Here is a 20,587-nt window from a genome sequence, read left to right as displayed (position 1 = left end):
GCGTGCAAGAACCCAAGCGCAGGTAGGCAGTGACGGGGTTAACAAAACAAGACTTTAATAATAAATACAAAACACAAACCAAAAACCCACGATGGGGTGCAAAACAGAACAAGGAAAAGAACACGGAAACAAAACAAGAAATCAAAACAAAACACTTCCCATAAGAGGGCAAAAACTGAACTAAATCAAAAACGAGACACTACGTATAAACACTTAAGGGAAACACAGGCAACATGGAAAACATAGTCAAAGGCACACGACTGGGACCGCGAACAGAACACCAGTATACACACGTAATCCACGAACACAAGACAAAGAAACAAGAGGGTATTTAAAGGGAAGACAAAAGAGGGATAATGACACAGGGCAGGTGTGGGTAATTAAACACTCAGGGGAAGATAACAAGGAAACGAGAGGAGTGGGGCCAATGACAAGACACTGGAGAGAAACGCATACCATTGCCAAAAGGACAATAATATGTTTCTCTCCACACATAACCAAAGGCTTTGCCATGGCTCTGCTACAGGACCAAGAAAAACATGACTAAGGAAGCAGAGCCATGACAAGATGTGTGTCAAGATTAAAGATCAGTTTGTGCTGAGGGGTCACAGAGTCAAATACCTTTACAAAAACACTGAATACTGTTTGTCTTCTTCTTGAACCTCAGTCTGTGGATCCAGTTAAACAAATCTGTTTGCAGTGATCAGTACAGAGAGTTAGAGATCTACAGGCGTCTATAGGAAAAAAACAACAACAAAGAAGAATCTCAGTCACTCGAAGACCAATGACATGAATAAAGTCTCAGCATAACACATGAGTAATATCACAAAATGACTGGCACCCAATAATGTCCGAGTAACCCTTTACCCCCTTGCAAACATCTATTTCTCTTATCTTCTTATTTTGTGTGGCTCTACTATCCTCTGTCTAAATTGAGTCGAGACAGCCCATAATAAATAATGAATTGCTGGTCAGTGAGACTGAGACGCATAGCAGCTAAGTTTATGCATCTGGGCTGTCATGTTTTCTTGTATAGAGACGCTGCTTTTTATTTCCCTGTTTAGTCTCCCGGTGTCCTGTGTCAGATCCACGCTTTACAGCTCGGCTCTTGTCTTGTCAGTGTCAGCATTTGTTCACCCTTACATATTGAAAGAGGGATTTCAAAGCCATTGAATGGTACACGATGAAACATGATTTCAGCACTGTCATCATTTGAAAATGAATCCTCATGTGAATCAAGCATTAAAACACATGTCTTGTGATGTTCATTTCACTGTTTACAAACGCTTGTTTATTATGGTCTGACTTCTACGTGTATAAGAAGAAACGCATTTCATTTATTTTGAGGCTATGTGAGATTGTTTGTTAAAAACTAGCTACTTGACTGTTGCCAGGCTGAGAATGAGAGACGGTGTGTGTGTGTTTTCATCTGACACAGGTCCTGACAGGCCTTCTGAAAACACACAGAACACATCACGTGAAAACTGAAATCTCTGATTAGACTCAAAGCTAAAGCATCTCGTTTTAAATCGCTCTACTTTCATCTTCTTTTAGGGATAACTGGGTATTTGGCGAAATGACAAATAAGGACGTCCAAGGTAATAATACAAACATCTAATTCATGAAGTTCTTGTATTTTGGGGATTTTAACATGTTTCCATCTATTGGTATATTTTCCCAACACCTTTTAATGCATGTGATCTTATTCTGTATTACATCATACAGTATATATAACTATATATTCATTTCACATGAGTTTCTCTCGTGCTCTTCACACTTTCACATTGTTGCAGAGCAGCTTTACTGTACATAAACATGAGAAAAGATCATAGGAATACGGGAGTACATGTGTTATCAGGTTTACAACCTGACAAAGGTCTAGAGAGCTCACATTAAGTTATATACGGCTTATGGACATCACGTGTTGGTTATTCAGAGGAATGACCAGTAGATGGCATACTCTAGTGATCCCGCTCACATGGAGAAGAAACAGAGCCGGTGGCAACGGGATGATGACGGTGATGCTCAGGAGGTGCATGGATGAGGCAAAGGGAAAATCTGAAGACAATTACAGACAGAAAGAACTCCGAGAAACATGAGAAACTGATCAGCACTGACAGACGACACGACCAAACAAAATGCGTGAGATGTTTCATATCAGAAAACACGAGAGAGAAGTGATGGGCAGCACAACATGAGCAAACCAGAGGACACGGGACAAAAATAGACACAGCACGAGCCACTGAAACACGAATGAAAATAAACAAAGACATTTGTTTGTGATTCATGTGTAAGTTTCGTCTCGGTCAGTGACGTCAGGTTTAGGGATGTGGTTTCGCTCAGGCTGCTCTTGACCGCATTATACCATCCCGTGCAGAAAATCTCTTTCTGAAGCACACTTGGTCTTTATTATTTCTCAAAAGTCGCAGCTAATTTACTTCACGAGGTCGTTTCACATGTCTCAGTCCGATGGGAAAGGCAGTGGAGCTCCAGTTTTCCAGATTCATGTCAGCAGAGAGGTTTTGTGTTTCTGGATGAAGCGGAGGTCATTCTGCACACATGATCAACATCTTTCACACAGCAGACACATTTAAAGGGACCCTCCATCCCAAAATCTGTCATTATTTACTCAACCTACTCAAGTTGTTCCAAACCTGTACTCATTTCTTTCTTTTGTTGATCACAAAGGAAGATATATGCAAAATGTTTGCAACGGAATTTTCTGGGACATCATTGACTACCACAGTAGGGGAAATATTGTATCATTGTTCTGTTGAGAACAAAAAGAGATATTTTGAAGAATTTAGGAAAGCAAACCGTTCTTGAGCACCTTTGACTGCCAATCTTTGGTCGTCAATGGTACTGCAGAACTCAACTGTCAGTCGCTAACATTCTTCCAAATATCTCTCTCTGTGTTCATTAGAACAAAACTATTTCTACAGGTTTGGAACAACTCGAGGGTGAGTCAATGATGACAGCATTTTCATGTTTGGCTGAACTGTCCCTTTAATGACTCAAATCAGGGCAGCAAATGGATCTTATTTATCAAACCTAATCTGATTATGCAAAACTTAACAATGGCAATGTTGAAAAATCTACCTCGTGATCTACAGGATCTCACACATCACTTATTCAAGATTCCAAAAAGCTTTGTTGGCATGATAAAATAGTCTTTACAGTGCCAAAGAAACATTCAACATAAACCAAGTTTTAACATTAAATCTAAACATTTTAACACAAATACTGACTTTTCATGAAAAACAAGAATACTTTAAATTCACTTTATGAGTAAACATTATGAAGCATGTACAAGTACTAGGCCTGTAATTGTACTGTAAGTCTACTATTTCAATACTATGTAGGACTAAATTGTTTAGACTTTGACTTGATAAAAATGTACTTCAAAGTATACGTCAAGTGTAACAGAAGTCAACTTTAAGTTCTAGTTTACTGGATGTTGTCTTAATAAACTTCAGTATTGCTGAACATTTGTTGACTGCTTTTCCTTTACTATCCACTCATACATTTCAATACTTTCACGCATTTAGGTTCAGGTGTCTTTAAATGAAAAAGTCATTCATATTTCGACTGAACTGTTGTTTTGTTCTGTTAAGTTAGCTGCAGAATGCATCCTGTTAACATTCTTTGACATACTTGGAACGCCACCAAATCAAACATCAAAGTTAAGACTCACCAAACAATATTCCTGCTAGATGGACCTGCGTGAACTGTAGGTGTGTGCTGCGTGAATGTCCACGTGCTTTCACTTACTTCTACTGATGTGTGACTACAACTATACGTAACATCGTGAGTGAACAAGTTGAGTGAAAAGTGATTTAAAAATAAAATTGAAAATTTCCTAACGTAGTATTACAGTATGTATGTTTTTAATTGTCGGCTAAACACCTGTCTGTTGACATTTTGGAAGCATGACTTCAAAATATTTGACTAGTTAAAGCATTTCAGCCTGGTTTCACATATATTTAAACCCTCATAGGTTTATTAATAGGAATTAACCTTTATATTTCATGGTAAAGTATAATGATAAATAGTGGGGAGACAAAACAAATGCTATATATTTCACTGTTTAAGGCAGCTTTCATTCATGTTTTACATGTTACATTTGCTATGAAAAATATTTTATACAAATATTTTAAAGTTAAAATGTCACCCATTGGGTAGAATGACTATTCAGAGACTATGAAACCAGAAATCCTTAAGAAATCACAACTTAGTTTACACTTAAGAAGACAAACTCAGTCCTGCAGGAAACCCAACCGTCTAAGCGTGAGTTAACCCTTAATATAGCACCAACTCTTTATTTAGCCTACCTGTGAGATCTTTAACACGTTCTTCTTATCCTGTTCTCCGAAAGCCTCTGAAAATACAAGTTCCCTTGTTTCTCTTGCTAATGCACATCATTGTACATCTTCATCTAAATAACAAACCATTTTCCAGTATCACAAGTGTGCGGATTTTTGGCCTTGAATTCCATTTCTTGTCTGTCTGTGACATAAAGCTGTATAATGTTAGAATGATAAATACAATGTTATAATAGTTTCCTGTAGCTCAGTGGTAAGAGCATTGCGTTAACAACGCAAGGTTGTGGGTTCGATCCCAGGGGTTGCACATGCCTATGTATAAATGTATAGGCTAAAGCAATGTAAGTCGCTTTGGATAAAAGCGTCTGCTAAACGCGTAAATGTAAAATGTCTTATTTCCAGCAGCGGTAAAGGGTTAAAGATCTCTGGCTTCACGTCAAGAGCTCTCTGATTCCCCACAGCTCTCTCTCGCTCTCTCTCTCTCTCTCTCTCTCTCTCGCTCTCTCTCTCCCCGGGTCCATGTTGAGTTGATGTGTTGTGCTGCTGGGTCATTTCAGGCCACGTCTGTCCGATCAGAGGAACAAACCCTGCCGTTACGGCCATATCTGTTCTACAGACACTCGCACAGGACGCACAGAAGGCGTCGCGTCGCGTCGCAGCGCGTCGAGGTGAGGCGTTATTTCCTGTGTTTTGACGTCAAGCGTACGAATGTCTTCGTGTTAAACACGGAGAGAGTGAAACTCATGAATGTCGGTTTTATAACGTTACATTTCTGATGTTTGTGCACGCGGATGTGCTTGTGTTACACTTTCAGTGTCTTTCGGTGAAAAGCCCTCAGAAGGCATTCAGAAACACGATATTTACATTAAAACATACTGTAGATGTACTGTAATATTCTCGCGAACATTAGCCTATCTGTAAATAACACGCATCTGTAAATGTTTGTGTTGCAGCTGAAGTTATGGTGCATCATAATGAAAAGAATGAAATAGTTATAATAGTAGTAACGTTAGTAGTAATAATAATCTTTTCATTGCATCTGACTGTTTTATGTTAACGTGTATGTTTAATGTGTTGTTGTTGGCCTGTGTTTTCCGAATGGCTTATATGCAAACACATGACCCACTTAAAGAAACGCCATCAAGTCTTTAATAATAAACACACACACATACTAATATACATACAATACTGACAGTTTTCTGATATTTGTTGCTCATTTTTTGTATAGGCTTGAGTAGGCAATGGAAAGAACAACCCTTTTGATCAATGATAGTTAGTTCACCCAAAATGAGGTCATGCAGGCGAATAATTGTATATTTTGAAAAAAAACCCCAAGTTGTTCAGTTTTGGTCTGTATGAACAAGATATCTAGCAATGGCATAGTTTTTGGCACTGGACAGATGGCACAGAAGCAACATGTGAAGTGACATTTCGTAAACATTGATATGTGTGACATTGTTCATCGTGAAATATTGATTAATAACGCACAACGTGGAATGCATTAAAATCCTTTAATACAGGGTTTGCTGCGGATTTCCCCGCTTATACCATGGTCATTTGTCAAGTTAAAGCTGTTATTGATGTTTACAGTGTCATTTTTGATCAGACAGGTGAAAACGACGGTTATTTTCCTCAGTTAATTTCAAATGTTGATCAAACTGACTGGAACTTGCTGTGCATTAAACGATTGTTGTTGTGAAAGACTTTAAAACGGTGTATTTTTTCTGGATGGGCAGATATTGTGTACGTATCAAAAATACCGCCAAAATGTGTGCTGTGCAGTACACCGCATAGAATACTCTGTCCTGCAACACTGCTGACTTGCATTTCTGCTATACTTTTATATAAAGGCCAGAGTTTGCCCTGTTTGCTTCACACATTTCTAGTCTTGTGGAGGACATATGTCTTTATCATTTTTCCATCACAAAGCAATAGTTTGATCGGACAAAATGAACTTTCTTGTACTCCTTCCTGCGAATTGATTGTTCTTTTTTCACGTTATGTAAGCAAAACTGGTTTGTGAACACTGTTTTACATTTCATTTCTTTAGATTTGACTGGCAAGAGATTTGATACAGAATTGGATTACGGACTCAATAATGATTCATGTGTGGTCGTGTAGCATACTACCATTTACAGTTTCCAATAAAGCAGTACACTAAACAGTGAGTGAAGGAAGTTTTATTGGGAACATGAATTCTAGACACAATACTGCACGTGGAAAGACACAAATTTCTAGTTATGTAATGAAAATGAACCCTGTGACGTGTGGTGTTCACTAATCCTGAGAGGCATACAGGAAGAAAAGAGATGTTGAAATATGACGATTATTAGCGGTGATTTCTCAGCAGCTGAAGGTTATTTCAGGTCTGAATCCATTTAAATGCAGGTCAGACCTGTTACATCACATTTAAAGGAACAGTTCACCCAAACATTGTGTCATTCAGTCCCCTATAACCAAACCTGTGAATGCTCTGCTGGTTGTTATGTTTAATGGTGCTGTGTGGTGCCTGTATCTTCTTCAAAATGACAGACATTCTTCATAGAATACAGTAAAGGCACGCGTCTCATGCAAGTGTTTGGAAGGCATGTGTTTGGTGAAAAGCAAATGAAAATATAATCCATGTCATGAGTAGCAAACACAATTCAGGAAGCTTGAAGAAATCTGTTCAAATGGCACGAGCTACAGTGTTCATGATGAAATATCATACGACAACTAAGACACTAAAGAACCAATGCCATTTACATTTATGCATTTGGCAGACGCTTTTATCCAAAGCGACTTACATTGCATTGTTGCATTACATTTGTTTCTGACTATGTGCAACCCCCTGGGATCCAACCCATGACCTTGGCGTTGCTAGTGCCGTGCTCTAACCACTGAGCCACAGGAAAGCTGTGACATCTGAAGTTATTGATGTGCCGCCATCTTTGAATCTAGTGCTCGCATCTGCTTGTTTACCATTTTAGTTTCAATAAATACTCTCAGAATATTGTTTCATTACTTTAGTGATGGATGTTATGCTTCTTGTAGCTTTGTCATGTTGAGTGTGTGAGAAAAAAGTCAAATGAGAAAAACTGGTTCAGATGAAGAAACTCATGCAAGTCTTTATGGCCTAACTTGTGTACATATATTTAATTTTTGAGTGAACTGCTGGATTTGTTCTCTCCATTAACACAAAAACATGTAGAGACTGTACCATAGATATCAATAACTAGATGCCTCATCGAAGCGCTCCAGGCACGTAGACGCGTCCGCCATCTTGGAACGGTCCACTGATGTGACATGACGTCACTAGAAGTTTGATAGAATGCCACAACAGTAATTCCCGAAAAATTGGATACCCTTTCTTTGTTGTGTTAGTGTAGGAAATATAATGTTTGATGTTTGAGTTTACACAACGACAAATATGTTTTCATAATCATACACAGTCAGCTTGCTCTTGAGTGTTAATGGACCGGCTTGGCAGGGTTGCCAGATCTGTGAAACCACATCCTTCATCACGAGCCTAACGTCCCTAGTCCAAATAACAGAACTTTACATTTATAAATAAAATCATCTTTAGATTAGGGATGCAACAATACAGCTCGCCCATGGTTCAATACGAACCTCCGTTTTTCACCCACGGTTTTCGGTTCGGTTCGGTTCTGATGTCTTGGCACATTAAAGTGTTTTTTTCATTGATCTATGCTATGTGACAGGAACAGTAAAAAGTTAAGAAAAAAAAACAATTTTACTGAAATTCCCTTTATTTTACTTGACTTATTTTATTATTATCTTTAAGCAAAAATCATCTTGTACAAATTCCTGGTGTATTGAAGAAATGTAAAGATTTACACCGGCAGCTCACAGCAGTTTTTGGTTTACTGTTCATCAACATGTCAGTAAAATAAGCTTCTTGAAGAGGTTTTGCACATCAGAGTATTTAAAATAACGTAATGCAAAACTTGCGATTGCTGTAATCAGGGGCGATTCTAGGTTTTCAATATTAGCGGGGCTCAGCCTCCAATGAGGATATAAATATAAATATATATATATATATATATATATAGCCACACTCTAAGCACCACATACTGTATACATTACTAAAATAAATCATTAAGAAAGAATATGCAGAAAAGCATAAAGACAAGTTATTGTTATTCAAATGAGTATCACATTAATCGATCAATCTGCAACATTTATAATTCAAAGTGACAACAACAGCCACAAATCCATATAATAAATGTCACAATCAACTGCTGAATCATTATTTAGTAGAAGGAATAACTTGATATGTTTCCCTTTCATTCATTCTGATTAGCACGAGCGCTGTCACTCCTGCATGACTGCGTGTTCATCTATTACATCCACAATAACTTTTAAATTAATAATAAAAATACTGACGCGTCTGAAGCTTCTCGGTACGCTTTTGTTTCCTCGGAACTCAGAACAATGAATAACACACACAGGCTGAACTACAGTAAGTCTATCTGCCCGTCGTCTTTCCGGGGCGCTCAAAACTACCGTCAGCTCTCTATAACTTAGGTGCAGAAAAATAAAACAGCACATCATCATGAATGACACATGTCTGTGCGCTACAATATAATCATGATCGTTTTCTAAAGTATGACGTCATTGGTGTGAAGTGCTGTCATTTTGCTGGACGTAACGTAACGTAAACAACTAACGTTAGTTAACGAGGGGTGAACGCAGACAAAACTTTTACAGTGGATGGGAAAGGGTCTTGTATCTCTCCCGCATCATATTAAGCTGCATTTACAACAAAGAATGGCAAAGATGCAGATGTCATGTTAATGCACACACCTTAACGTTACTCTGCTTATGACGTTCACTCCAATGTGCTGCTGTGAACTGAAGAATGCGCTAAATAGGCCCTTTTCACAATGACGTCACTTAACTTCCACCTTTTCACAAAGCAGTGTATCATAACATCCGTCTTGCAACAAACAAGAAGAAGAAGAAGAAGAAGAAGAAGAAGAAGAAGAAGAAGAAGAAGAAGAAGAACTTCCGTTTTGCCATCGCACTGGAATTTAACAACAGTGAGAAAAAAAACTGACAGAACACGTATTCAAGTACTTATCCTAGCACCTTTGCTAACACAAAAAGAAAACAAAACACTTACATTCATAATCAAACAGGTACTGTTCAACGAAGAATTTGTGTCCTTTCTCTAGCTTTGATCTTGTCGTTAGCGGAAATTTGTCTGCAAGACGTTGTACATCATCTAGCCGTATTTGTGGCAGATGTGCAAGCCACTTGGTAAAGTCCATTCTGAGGCACTAGCGGAAGTAACTTCTTCTTGAGTTTTACTGGCGGTTGGCAAACCAGCTTATAGGTGCATTATCGCCACCTTATCAACTGGAGTGCTAGCGGAAGTAACGATACACTGCTTCGCGGCAGAACGGAAGATGCATGACGTCATGTGAAAAGGACGTATAACCCAGGCTAACGCCGTTTTCATAATAAGAGTTTTAAAGGGAACTAAAAGCGATCTCGAATTCTTGTACAGATTACATTATTACGCACAGTATTTTAGGGGGGATAAGCTAGAAATTTAGGGGGGCTTTAACTCCCCTAAAAAGGGCCTAGCAACGTCACTTGCTGCAATGGAAGTAAACGTGTGGTGCAAACACCAGCGCTCAATGGGAAAGGCCAATGATAATATATTAACAAGGTGCGTAACTGCCATTGCAATAAATTGGAAGAAATGCAATGCTAAGTAGCTGCCTGGAGGCGCTCTTGCTATGACGTAAATAGCTGTCCGAACGGACTTTGGCGTGGTGCTGTAGACGCTCTTTCTGCATGTGCTGAGAGCAACGCGAGCGTGCTGCTTTCGTATGCAGTGTAAAAATACATTAAGTGGTGATGAGGATTGGTTAGAAAAAACAATTGCACTGTAGAAGATATGTCAGGGCACGTTATTTTCACGTTAATTTTCAGTTAAAATTTTATTTTAGTCTGGGACTAGTCTTAAACCTTGTCTGTGAAACCGGCCCTAAAAGAAAAAACTCCAAGCTGTTTTACTTGCATGTAGGTTGCAGAAAGTATCAAACACAAGGGTGCCAATAATTGTGACATGTATTGGAGAAAAACATTTGTTTCATACTGTGATATTTCCCCCAATTGTTTATTATTAAATTATAGTTGAATGAATTCTTGGAATTTTGTAAATTGTTTGAATAAAAGGAGAAACAATGCAGATTTATTTTCACAGCTTACTTTGCTCATATTTACCAAGGGTGCCAATATTTTGTCCATGACTGTATGTAGTCATCATCAGCTGTTGCTCAATAGTTTGCTCACTCTGTGTGAACATCTGTGTGATTTTAGAAGTGGGTCATTTAGTATTGGCTGTAAAGTAGAGCTATATTCACGGCTGTTGAGTTTATGGGATGGTCATTTATACTGGACATTAGTCTAGTGTAGCTTCAGTCACATGGGATTTGATTTTCTACCGTATTCAATGTTTCCCACAGGATTTCGAGTGACTGTGGCGCTGATGACGTCACACACCAATGAGCATATTTGTGACGTCATCACGTGTTTGCGTTTGGTCTAGTGTTGGCACTTGAAATCTGTTTCGCTTCTACTCTCTGTCTACATCATATTGTATTTTAATACAACTGAATGCTATTCTTACATATTATCTGTTTTGTTGTCAGACATAAAACAAGTATAAAATATTGACTAAACATGACCCAATAACACCTCGTGTTCAATACAACCAGCTGTCACTTTAACTGCTGCTAAAATGCTGATTTATAAACGCGACATCGTCTGACAAAATCACCAAACATATACTTTAAAGAACTGCTATATGCGGTGATTTTGGCTACATTAGGCTTCTTATGTGTCTCATGCAGCGCACAGGCTTTACTGCCGTTGCTCCTCTCATCAATGTGTTGCTGTGTTGCGCGCTTCTGTGATTTTAAACGCGAGTGATAGTTTTATTGTAGATCTTCTCTGTCAGTAACATCTGTGACTGTTGAAGTTTACGTGGAAAGGCAAGTACACAGGAGAGCGCATAGTGAAAACACCGCCACATTTTAATTCATTCACGGTCATGTGAGAGAGAGAGGGGGGGGGGGGCACTGAGCGCTCTCAAATCTACAATGAATTAAACTGAATGAATTAAGAAAATAAAATGTAAAGAGGAATCATGAAAAATCTGTTTGTGGCGGCCAGTGTTGATAGTGTGGCAAGCCTCGACTAATAAATCAATGTATGGGAAAAACAATGATATGATGTTATGAGAAGTATAAAAAAATTGGTTTGTTTTGAAACCATGGCGAAACAAATTAGACTATGGCGGGATGACAGATTGACCTGTAATGATGAAGGTCTGAAGTCACTGGGCAGTATGCTTACAGTACAGTACATTGTAATAACACTATATTACTGTTAATTCACTATGACAATTCATCTTAATATAGACCCCTTTTGCACCGACGTCACGCTTACGTCACGGCATTAGCTGGAGGAAAAACAAAGGGCAAACTGGAGGAGGTCAATACAAACCAGCACAGATTCGGCGACATAAGGAGTTTAAAATATCATCTTATGTTGTTTAGTGCCACAATCGACAGAATACAGTCTCCAATTTGATATTTTAACACATACATGCTGCCACTGCCAAACAAACACACTGACGACAGCTGTAGTTAAACACAATGAAACAAGCGGACTGAACAGAAACGATCATCAATCATCAATCATTATAAAACGACTGTCTTTTGTTGATGTGGATTATGATTTGTGTCTAAAATATCTCACGTATGCCCAAATCAGAAACTGGGGAACAAGGTTGTTTTTAAGTAGCGTTAACTTTTGAACGCACAGGGTACGCTAGCTAACTTTGTTAGTTAGCAGATAACTATCGGCCAGAAACTGAACATAATGGGAAGTGTTTGTCATCTCTTTTTCTTTAGTCGTCACAAGTGCATTAGTATAAAGGGAGAGGGAACAGTGAGAAGGCTCGTGTTATATGTCAGGTTTGTGTTCAAGTAAATGCATTTGCTAACGTTTGCCTAGTACAAGCAGGCATCTATAGATGTGTACGCTCTCAGTTTATCTTTACTGTACACGCTTGGTTTCTCTGTCTGGTATGTGTAGATGTCAGGCCACTTAACTGGAGGAAATCCTGTCAGTTCGTCTCTGGATCCATTGAGTGAGCGCGTACAGGTCAGCCAGGTTCCTTGCGTTAAAGTTTATTTTCTCAAAAACAATCACGGTCCTAGACAGTCAGCGAGTCACCTTACATGTTAAAATTTTATCTGATTTTTTCTAGTCATGGTCAAAAAGCAAGCAAACAAAATGTGCTACCTAGCATTAATAATGCGGTCAGGGGGATCTTTCTGCCTCCACCTAAGCTCCGCCCACAAAAACGTGTCACAATGTTTACTAACAGAAAAGGTGTCTATTTGGCTACAATGTTTCCTTATAATTCTGTAATTCAGACTGAAGCATTCCTAATAATGTTATTCTTGCCCTTACAGAAAAGACACATGAATTTCACATGTTTTTTTACATGTTTTTCACATGTGCAAAAAACACGTGTGATCACATGTGAAATGTGTGTTTTTGGAACATTTGGGTGTGAATTCCATGTGAATTCCCACGTGAAACCCATGGGATAACATGTAAAAACCCATGGGATGACATTTGCAACATGTGGTGACGTGAAGAACATGTGATCACATGTTGAGACATGTCGCATATGTTATCCCATGGGTTTTTACATGTTATCCCATGGGTTTCACGTGGGAATTCACATGGAATTCACACCAAAATGTTCCAAAAACACACATTTCACATGTGATCACATGTGTTTTTTGCACATGTGAATTTCGTGTGTCTTTTCTGTAAGGGTGACCTCACACAGCTTGACTTGTGTTGTTGTGGTCAGAGATGGTCGGTCTGATTTCTTTTGTGGTTGCAGTGTTTAGAGATTATCATAATGAAAGATCACTCTTTACTTCCAGAAGTCAACATCTCTTTACATAGAACCCAAACCAGCAAAACACAACATAATGTGTGACCTTCCTAAAATAGAAACAATATTCATAAAACTTTCATCTAAAATATGAATGATGACTCAAAGTCTCTCCACACTCTTTAATCACTGAACAAACACCAGTTTTTCTATATACATGTCATTTTTCTATTGTGGTACTCTGAAGGGCACTTTTACATCATTTAATTGAATGATCTGGTGGGCTGATTTTAAGCCAAGAATGCGGGAGAGTTTCACATGTGACATTACACATGCATCTTAAAGCCCCAGTGAAATCAAAATGTAAGCTTTTTTTCCTTTTAGTAAAAACAAGTTAGCCTTAAGGACGTCAATAAACTGATATGCTCCTATGCGCTGACAAAATTCCCATTTAAAAGATATAAGCGTTCAAAACTGACAGTCTGGCACGCTAAAAAAATCTAGAAATTCCACGACATCACCCTACACTTCAGCCTCTAGTCAAAGTTCTCGTCCAATCAAATCCGCTTTAGAATCCGAAGAGTCCCGCCCCCTTCACTATGTGAGCTGTGGAAGCTGCGCCTTAAATCAGCCACTTGTTCACACATTTAGTATGTCCTACATAGGGAATGATGCATAATACACTAGATGGGAGATGGGGGATGATTCAGACAGTGTCAAGTTCAACATTAAAGTCTTAATTTCGCATTAAGTGTCACGCGATCGGTTGCACGTGAGTGTCCTCCGGTTCAGAGACACGATAGCACCGAGCTGATCATATCAGTTGATCATACGCGCAAATCCGCTGAGAAAACAAAACGTATCTGACCCGTTTCAAGTCCAAAGAAAGGTGTTGAAGGTCTATGGAAGAGATCGGACATCACAGCCTTGATGAGTAAAGGAGAAGACAAACGCCAGTGTCACTCGCCAACGCAAATAACAAGCTTCAGATGACACATCACTGGTGTCACTGATCTTTCTGTTCTTTTCAATGGCCTTTACACCACTGTGGCTGTTACACTGTTAAATGCAGCTGTGCCACGCTGACTGTGCCGTAAATGAAACAATATAAACCCTTTTGCGCCGATGTCACGATTACGTCACGGCATTAGCTGGAGGCAAAACAAAAGGGAAAACTGGAGGCGGCCAATACAAACCAGCACAGATTCGGCTACATAATGAATATAAAATATCATCTTGCTGTGTTGTTAAGTGCCACAATCGACAGAATACAGTCTGTAATCTGATATTGATCTAACGCATACCTCCTGCAATTGCCAGAAAAAACGACGACAGCTGTAGTGAAACACAGTGGACCTCATTTATGAAACGAGCGTATGACCAAAAACTGGGCAAACGGTCGTTTCCATGCAAAACTTGGCATTTATCAAAATGGACGTGAGCGGCTGCTACGAACAAATCTCACGACAGGTCTCAGCTCGTGTACGCAAGTTTTAAGAACCCTTTAACCCTTTTGATAACTGATAAGGAATAATGACAAATAGAAAGATAGATTACGTTTTTTCGTTTAGTAAGACAATGTAAAAATAGATTCCAATGCGATTTCTTATTTTCATTACATTAAGTATTTTCTTTTCTATGCTAATCATTTACATTTACATTTATTCAGTTGGCAGACGCTTTTATCCAAAGCGACTGTAACAAAGTTCGAAGTAATCGGGAAGGAGGCGGGAACCGGCGAACGTTAACCAAACTTTTAATAAAATAAACAAACAACAAAACGAAAGTCACTGTCGACACTGTCACTGGCCACACAAACATAATAAAACATAACATAAACTCCTGGCCTAGTTCTCTCTCGTCTTTCACTGCTGTCGCTTGTCCTTTTATGCTTCCGGAGCTCCACTGTGAGAGATGCGAGACCGGTGCAATGCGCAGCTGACGCTCATTATCACTCGTGTCACCGGCCTCGCGCCGTTCTCACACGGCCCTCGTCCCGCTCTGCTTGCCACAGCGGCTTACAAGCAGAAGAGCATATAAACATTTTGTCAACACGCTAAACAGTACCGTTAGTTTACAAAGCCATGCTACTAGAGGATTAAAGCTGGAGTCAGCAAAGGAGAGAATCAACAACAAGTTTATTTTTTCTTTTTAGACAGACAGACAGACAGTTATTGGTTAGTCAAATAAATGAGCTGTCTTTTGAAACTTGTGAAGGATGCTGCAGTTCGTGTGGAGGCTGGTAGCATAATTATTAATAGATCATAATAGATTATTTAAATGCTTGAAATTACAAGGTTAACAGGTGCTTTTGTGTACAAAACTTTAATGAAATTTTAGGCTACTTCTTAAATAATTTACAATGATTAAAATGCACAATTAAAAGTAAAACATTTTATAAACTACATTAGGCCTAATCAATATATTTATATGCAATGGGTTAGTTTACCTATTTGCAAGACGATAGCTTCTTTGTTTGACAAATATGCATTCTAATAAAAACAGACAAAACGCATGATTTAATGTTTTTTATTTGTGCGATGTTCGCTTGGGGGTGGAAGACGCACACTGGGTCACAGCTCGAGATTGCCTGGCTTTGTGTGGCAGGCTCCAGGCCGGTTTGTGGGGGCAGAAGACCGCTGTTTTGGTTCTTGCCTTTGATAGATCTGAAAGAGAAAAAAAATAAATGAAGAAGTAAACATAAAACAGCGTGTGCTTCATTTAAGCAGCCTGAAATGCAAGCATTAGATCCCGTTTAGAAACATGCATCTGTCTCCTATGCCCAGGGCTCTAGACTAACTTTTTGCACTGGTTGCACTGGTGCGCCTAACTTTTTTTCTTAGGTGCACCAGCACAAAAGTTAGGTGCACCCAAATTTTCGACCGCATCGCATTTAACACCGCAGTTTTACAAGTTCACTTTTTTTTAAATCGCTGTCCATATAGGCAATATTGACTTGTAAATGATTAACGAACAATCTGGTCAACATAAAGTTCTTTATTTGAAGCACAATTCTACAAGAAAGCAGGGCTCTAGACTAACACTTGAGAGAGGTGGCACTGGTGCTACCAAGTTATTCAGTTGGTGGCACCAGCCCTTAATTTGATAGCACCAGAGTCATGGGGTGATGTAAGAAAAAAGAATCACTAAAAGAAGAAGAAATTAATACAAATCATTGTTTATAATGGTTTGGCCTAATGGTTAGAGAGTCGGACTCATGACCAGAAGGTTGCCGGTTCGATTCCCAGGGCCGGCGGGTAACAACTGAGGTGCCCTTGAGCAAGGCACCTTACCCCTACTTGCTCCCCGGGCGCTGTAGTGATAGCTGCCCACTGCTCCGGGGGTACGTGTGTTCACTACTCTCTGGATGGGTTAAATGCAGAGGTCACATTTCGTTGCCTTGTACTTGTACATGTGCAATGACAATAAATTGAATCTAAATCTAAACTCTCTTTCAACACTTTACCATATTTAAAGCACATCTTTCTAAAAACTACTTTCTTCCTTTATTCCTTTATCGACTCCTATAAGAGAACACAATTCCTTTAATATCAGTGAGTGTTTTTGGGCCCGTCCGTTGTTGTTTGATGAACATTATAAACAGAGATCTTTATTATGCTGCTGCCCCTTTAAGAGCTCGCGCAATATACTGGAACACGTGTTTTGTTTCCCAACTGTTTGGTCACGAAACAAACTGAATACCTTTACAAGGTTTCTTGTTAATATGGGAATTTTTAGGTTATTTTGTGTTAATATGTCCGTTTCAGAGTAAGAAGGCGTGAAAGAGAACTCCGTTTAGTATTTTGTGCTCTGACTCTCTGGGCGCGCGCATATCTCAAACAACCCGCGAGACTTGAAGGCTTTTAGTGATTATTCTTCATGAAAGCTGCATTGATACACGTTTGGCTTCTATCAATAGCGACTCACAAATAAATAGTATTTAGCGTGATGTATAACGTTTTGTATGCTTTGCAGTATTGTTAGAGATCTTTATACAATAGTTCAGTGCTTAAAGTATAAACGCGTGTTTTCTGCATTAGCTTCACATGCATACAATACTTGCAACACATTTCGTTATCTTTGCTGTTTTGTACCTTAGCAGGGGAAATTCTTGTATTCTGCATATTTATTTAAGTTGCAAGATTGAGCGCTTCACTCGTCTGCTCTTTCGGTCCTTCGCCTCTTAAGCTTAAGTTATAGTCATGCGTAGGGCGTAGCCTACGTACGTAGACGACGCCGTCGTGAACATTTATGGTTCTGCGTTGAGAGAATGCGTCGTACTGAAATTACACCGCCGAAATGCTAGATGGCTCTTTGTGTTTTCACGGGTTTGCTCTTCTTCGCCGATGTTTTGTGTGTATGCTAGTGTTTGCAAGCGATGGAAGCTGATTGCATCTTAACGGAGTTGGAGCTGATCGAAGTAGAAAAACAGTTACTTTTAATTAAATCACTTCAACAAAAAGCTAGAAACCAGAGATGTCGATGCTCGCCATGTTGTTCTTTTGTGGACTCTGAACTTGCCGGAAGAAGACGCCAGAGAAGAAGATGCCAGAAATGCGTAGAAGGAAGTACGATGCTGCCAAACCGACCAATCACAGCGCTTGCGGTCCGCGTAGGGTCCGCGTTGAGTTGACGCGTTGTTACATTTTTGGAGAGGTGCGCGTCAGGCTACGGCGTAGGGTACGCACAGGGTACGCGGCTCTGCATAGGCTACGCCGTAGGTTACGGCGTAGGTCCTACGCAGAAGTAAAAATCGCCCATAACCCGTAACCCGCGAGTTACGGTTGAAGGAGGGGAGACGAAAATGAGTGACTGAATGCGCATTAAATTTATAATACGCAAAAATTATATATTGATCAGTTTGACAGTCGCACCGGTGTGACCATTAAGAAAAACTTGTCGCACTGGCAGGAAAATTTGTCGCAAAATGAGACCATTTAGTCGCAGTCTAGCGTGTCAGAGCATTGGTTATGATTTTCGGACGGATCAGGTCTTAACTTAACATTCTTAACGAAAAAGTTGTCAATCCTTCTTTTCATCTTCTCTCATCATCCGCGGCTACATCCACTCTGTTTATCTGACGGGCCTATAGGCTACTCACCTCTCTCTGTCTGACTGCAGCACAGCATTTTCAAACGTACACACACGTACAGGAATATCTGGACCACGGCCAATCAGAGGGGGGTCCGCCCTTCACTATCTCTGATTGGTTTAGACCACGATATGGGCCTAATGTGTCTGTTGTTGAACCACAGGGAGACTTTCGCAGAGACATTTGTTCCTTCGAACGGCTGGTCGCACCGGTGCGACCTCAGATTTTTTTTAGTCGCACCATTGAAAAATTAGGTCGCATGTGCGACCAAATTGGTCGCACTCTAGAGCCCTGCTCGTTCTTTAAGTGTGCCCTGACCCATTTTCCTTACTTTTGTTTTATTCAAACGGTTTTGTACAGTATGTTTATAGACTTCAACACTGGGAAATGTTTTTTAATTAAATAGTTATTAGAGTAAGTCTTTTACTACTCTAAAGTGACTTTTACTTGTGATACTGGACTGTTGTGCTTTTATTTTCATCACTTAACTTAAAACCCGTTTTCCTCCAAATTCCGTTCCTGAAAAGTGTGCCCGCACCATTTTCCTTACTTTCGTTTTATTCAAACGGTTTTGTACAGTAGCACAGCAAGTACAGCGTGATGACGTCACGAACATACTAATTACCTCGTAAAGCCACCTTGCACCATAGTGACGGGTAATAATGGATTATGACGGATTTTTTACGAACCTGTCAGTCAAAATGACGGACGATAAAAAAGTCTAGCGCAGCCTCTGGTGTGTACGTGTGAAAATGCGTGTGCTGCAGTCAGACAGAGAGGGGAGGAGCCTATAAGCCCGTCAGTTAAACAGAGAGGGGAGGAGCCTATAGGCCCGTCAGATGATGAGAGAAGATGAAAAGAACGATTGACAACTTTTTTGTGAATAATGTTAAGTTAAGGCCTGATCCGTCCGAAAATCATAAGCAATGCCCTGACACGGAGCCATCAACCTCCCAGGTTATGTCAAGCCGTGGTCCATTCATCTTGAGATGTTTTAAGTTTCAGTTCAGTGAAGCACTTTAAGCACCAACACTTTTTCAGTAAGTTACCTTTATTGTAGAATTGTGCTTCAAATAAAGAACTTTATGTTGACCAGAATGTTAGTTAATCATTTAAAAGTGAACAGGTAAAACTGCGGTGTTAAATGTGATGTTAAATGCGGTTAAAAGTTTGGGTGCACCTAACTTTTGTGCTGGTGCACCTAAGAAAAAATGTTAGGCGCACCAGTGCAAAAAGTTAGTCTAGAGCCCTGACGAGAGCTCTACCATTATCACTACACAAGGAAACTAGCAAACATTACGGATAACAACTAATTAGCAGTGAAGCAAGTTTTACGTTGTTTATCATGTGCATAGTGTCTGGACTCTCGATCATCCCTTGTATGTTTTGCGATCGGATAACTCCCGGTGCTGCAGACGGGGAGCTGTCATCTCACGAAAACATTGTATAAAAAACTTTGCATGCCGTAGTTTACACAGGACTGGCGGGAAATGTGCATTGATACTGTCCCAGCGCGACATCCGACAGGTTTTCCCAGATCGCATCACATATGTCTAGTCAGTAACAATGACAGGTGAAAACATGCACGTCCCTTCGCGAGCATATCACGCTCTAATGAAGGGAAACGGGGAGTTACAAATTGCCCTCATTGTAATCCATCAAAATGACGGACAGACGGACGGCCTTCAGATTTTTCCGTCACTGGTAAACAAAATCTGTCAATGACAGAGAATTTTAGGTTAACGCGACCTCTGGTAACACACACGTACAGGAAAATCTGGACCACGGCCAATCAGAGGGGGTCCGCCCTTCACTATCTCTGATTGGTTTAGACCACAATATGGGCCTAATGTGTGTCTGTTGTTGAATCACAGGGAGACTTTCAGAGTCGCGGAGACTTTTTTTCTCCCTCGAACGGCTGGTCGCACAGGTGCGACCTCAGATTTTTTTTAGTCGCACCATTGAGAAATACGGTCGCACTCTAGGTTCCTGCACCTACAGTATATGTGCCATGTTGCCAACAACACACAGTTGTAGAGGTGAACGTGTCCTGAGGCGGATGTTAGTGCTAGAACCTGTTTTGTTTGCCTTCGGAAGACTTACATACACTAAATATACATGCCTTACAAGTCTTACCTGGAATTATTGTTGAAGCTTTCCTTCCTACTGAAGTCTTCACTGTGTCTGGTGTTGACCTGTGCTGTTTGTGCTTCAGTGTTCACCTTCAGAGGGGCTGAT

At 39.8% G+C, this 20,587-nt stretch overlaps 1 protein-coding gene across 3 annotated transcripts in view; it reads left to right on the top strand.

Moving 5' to 3' along the window:
* Positions 1–4,799: 4,799 nt before the first annotated feature.
* Positions 4,800–20,587, top strand: part of LOC130567420 (thyroid hormone receptor beta) — a 118,361-nt gene continuing 102,573 nt past the window's right edge. For 2 of the 3 annotated variants that reach the window (XM_057355501.1, XM_057355502.1), the window contains exon 1: positions 4,800–4,990. The gene's annotated coding sequence lies outside the window, so the exon portion shown is untranslated. The remainder of the gene's footprint in view (positions 4,991–20,587) is intronic. The other variant, XM_057355503.1, reaches the window with a different exon arrangement.

This window comes from Triplophysa rosa, linkage group LG16, assembly GCF_024868665.1.
Source record: "Triplophysa rosa linkage group LG16, Trosa_1v2, whole genome shotgun sequence".
Classification (NCBI taxonomy): Eukaryota; Metazoa; Chordata; class Actinopteri; order Cypriniformes; family Nemacheilidae; genus Triplophysa; species Triplophysa rosa.
This window is presented reverse-complemented; position numbering and strand designations above follow the sequence as displayed.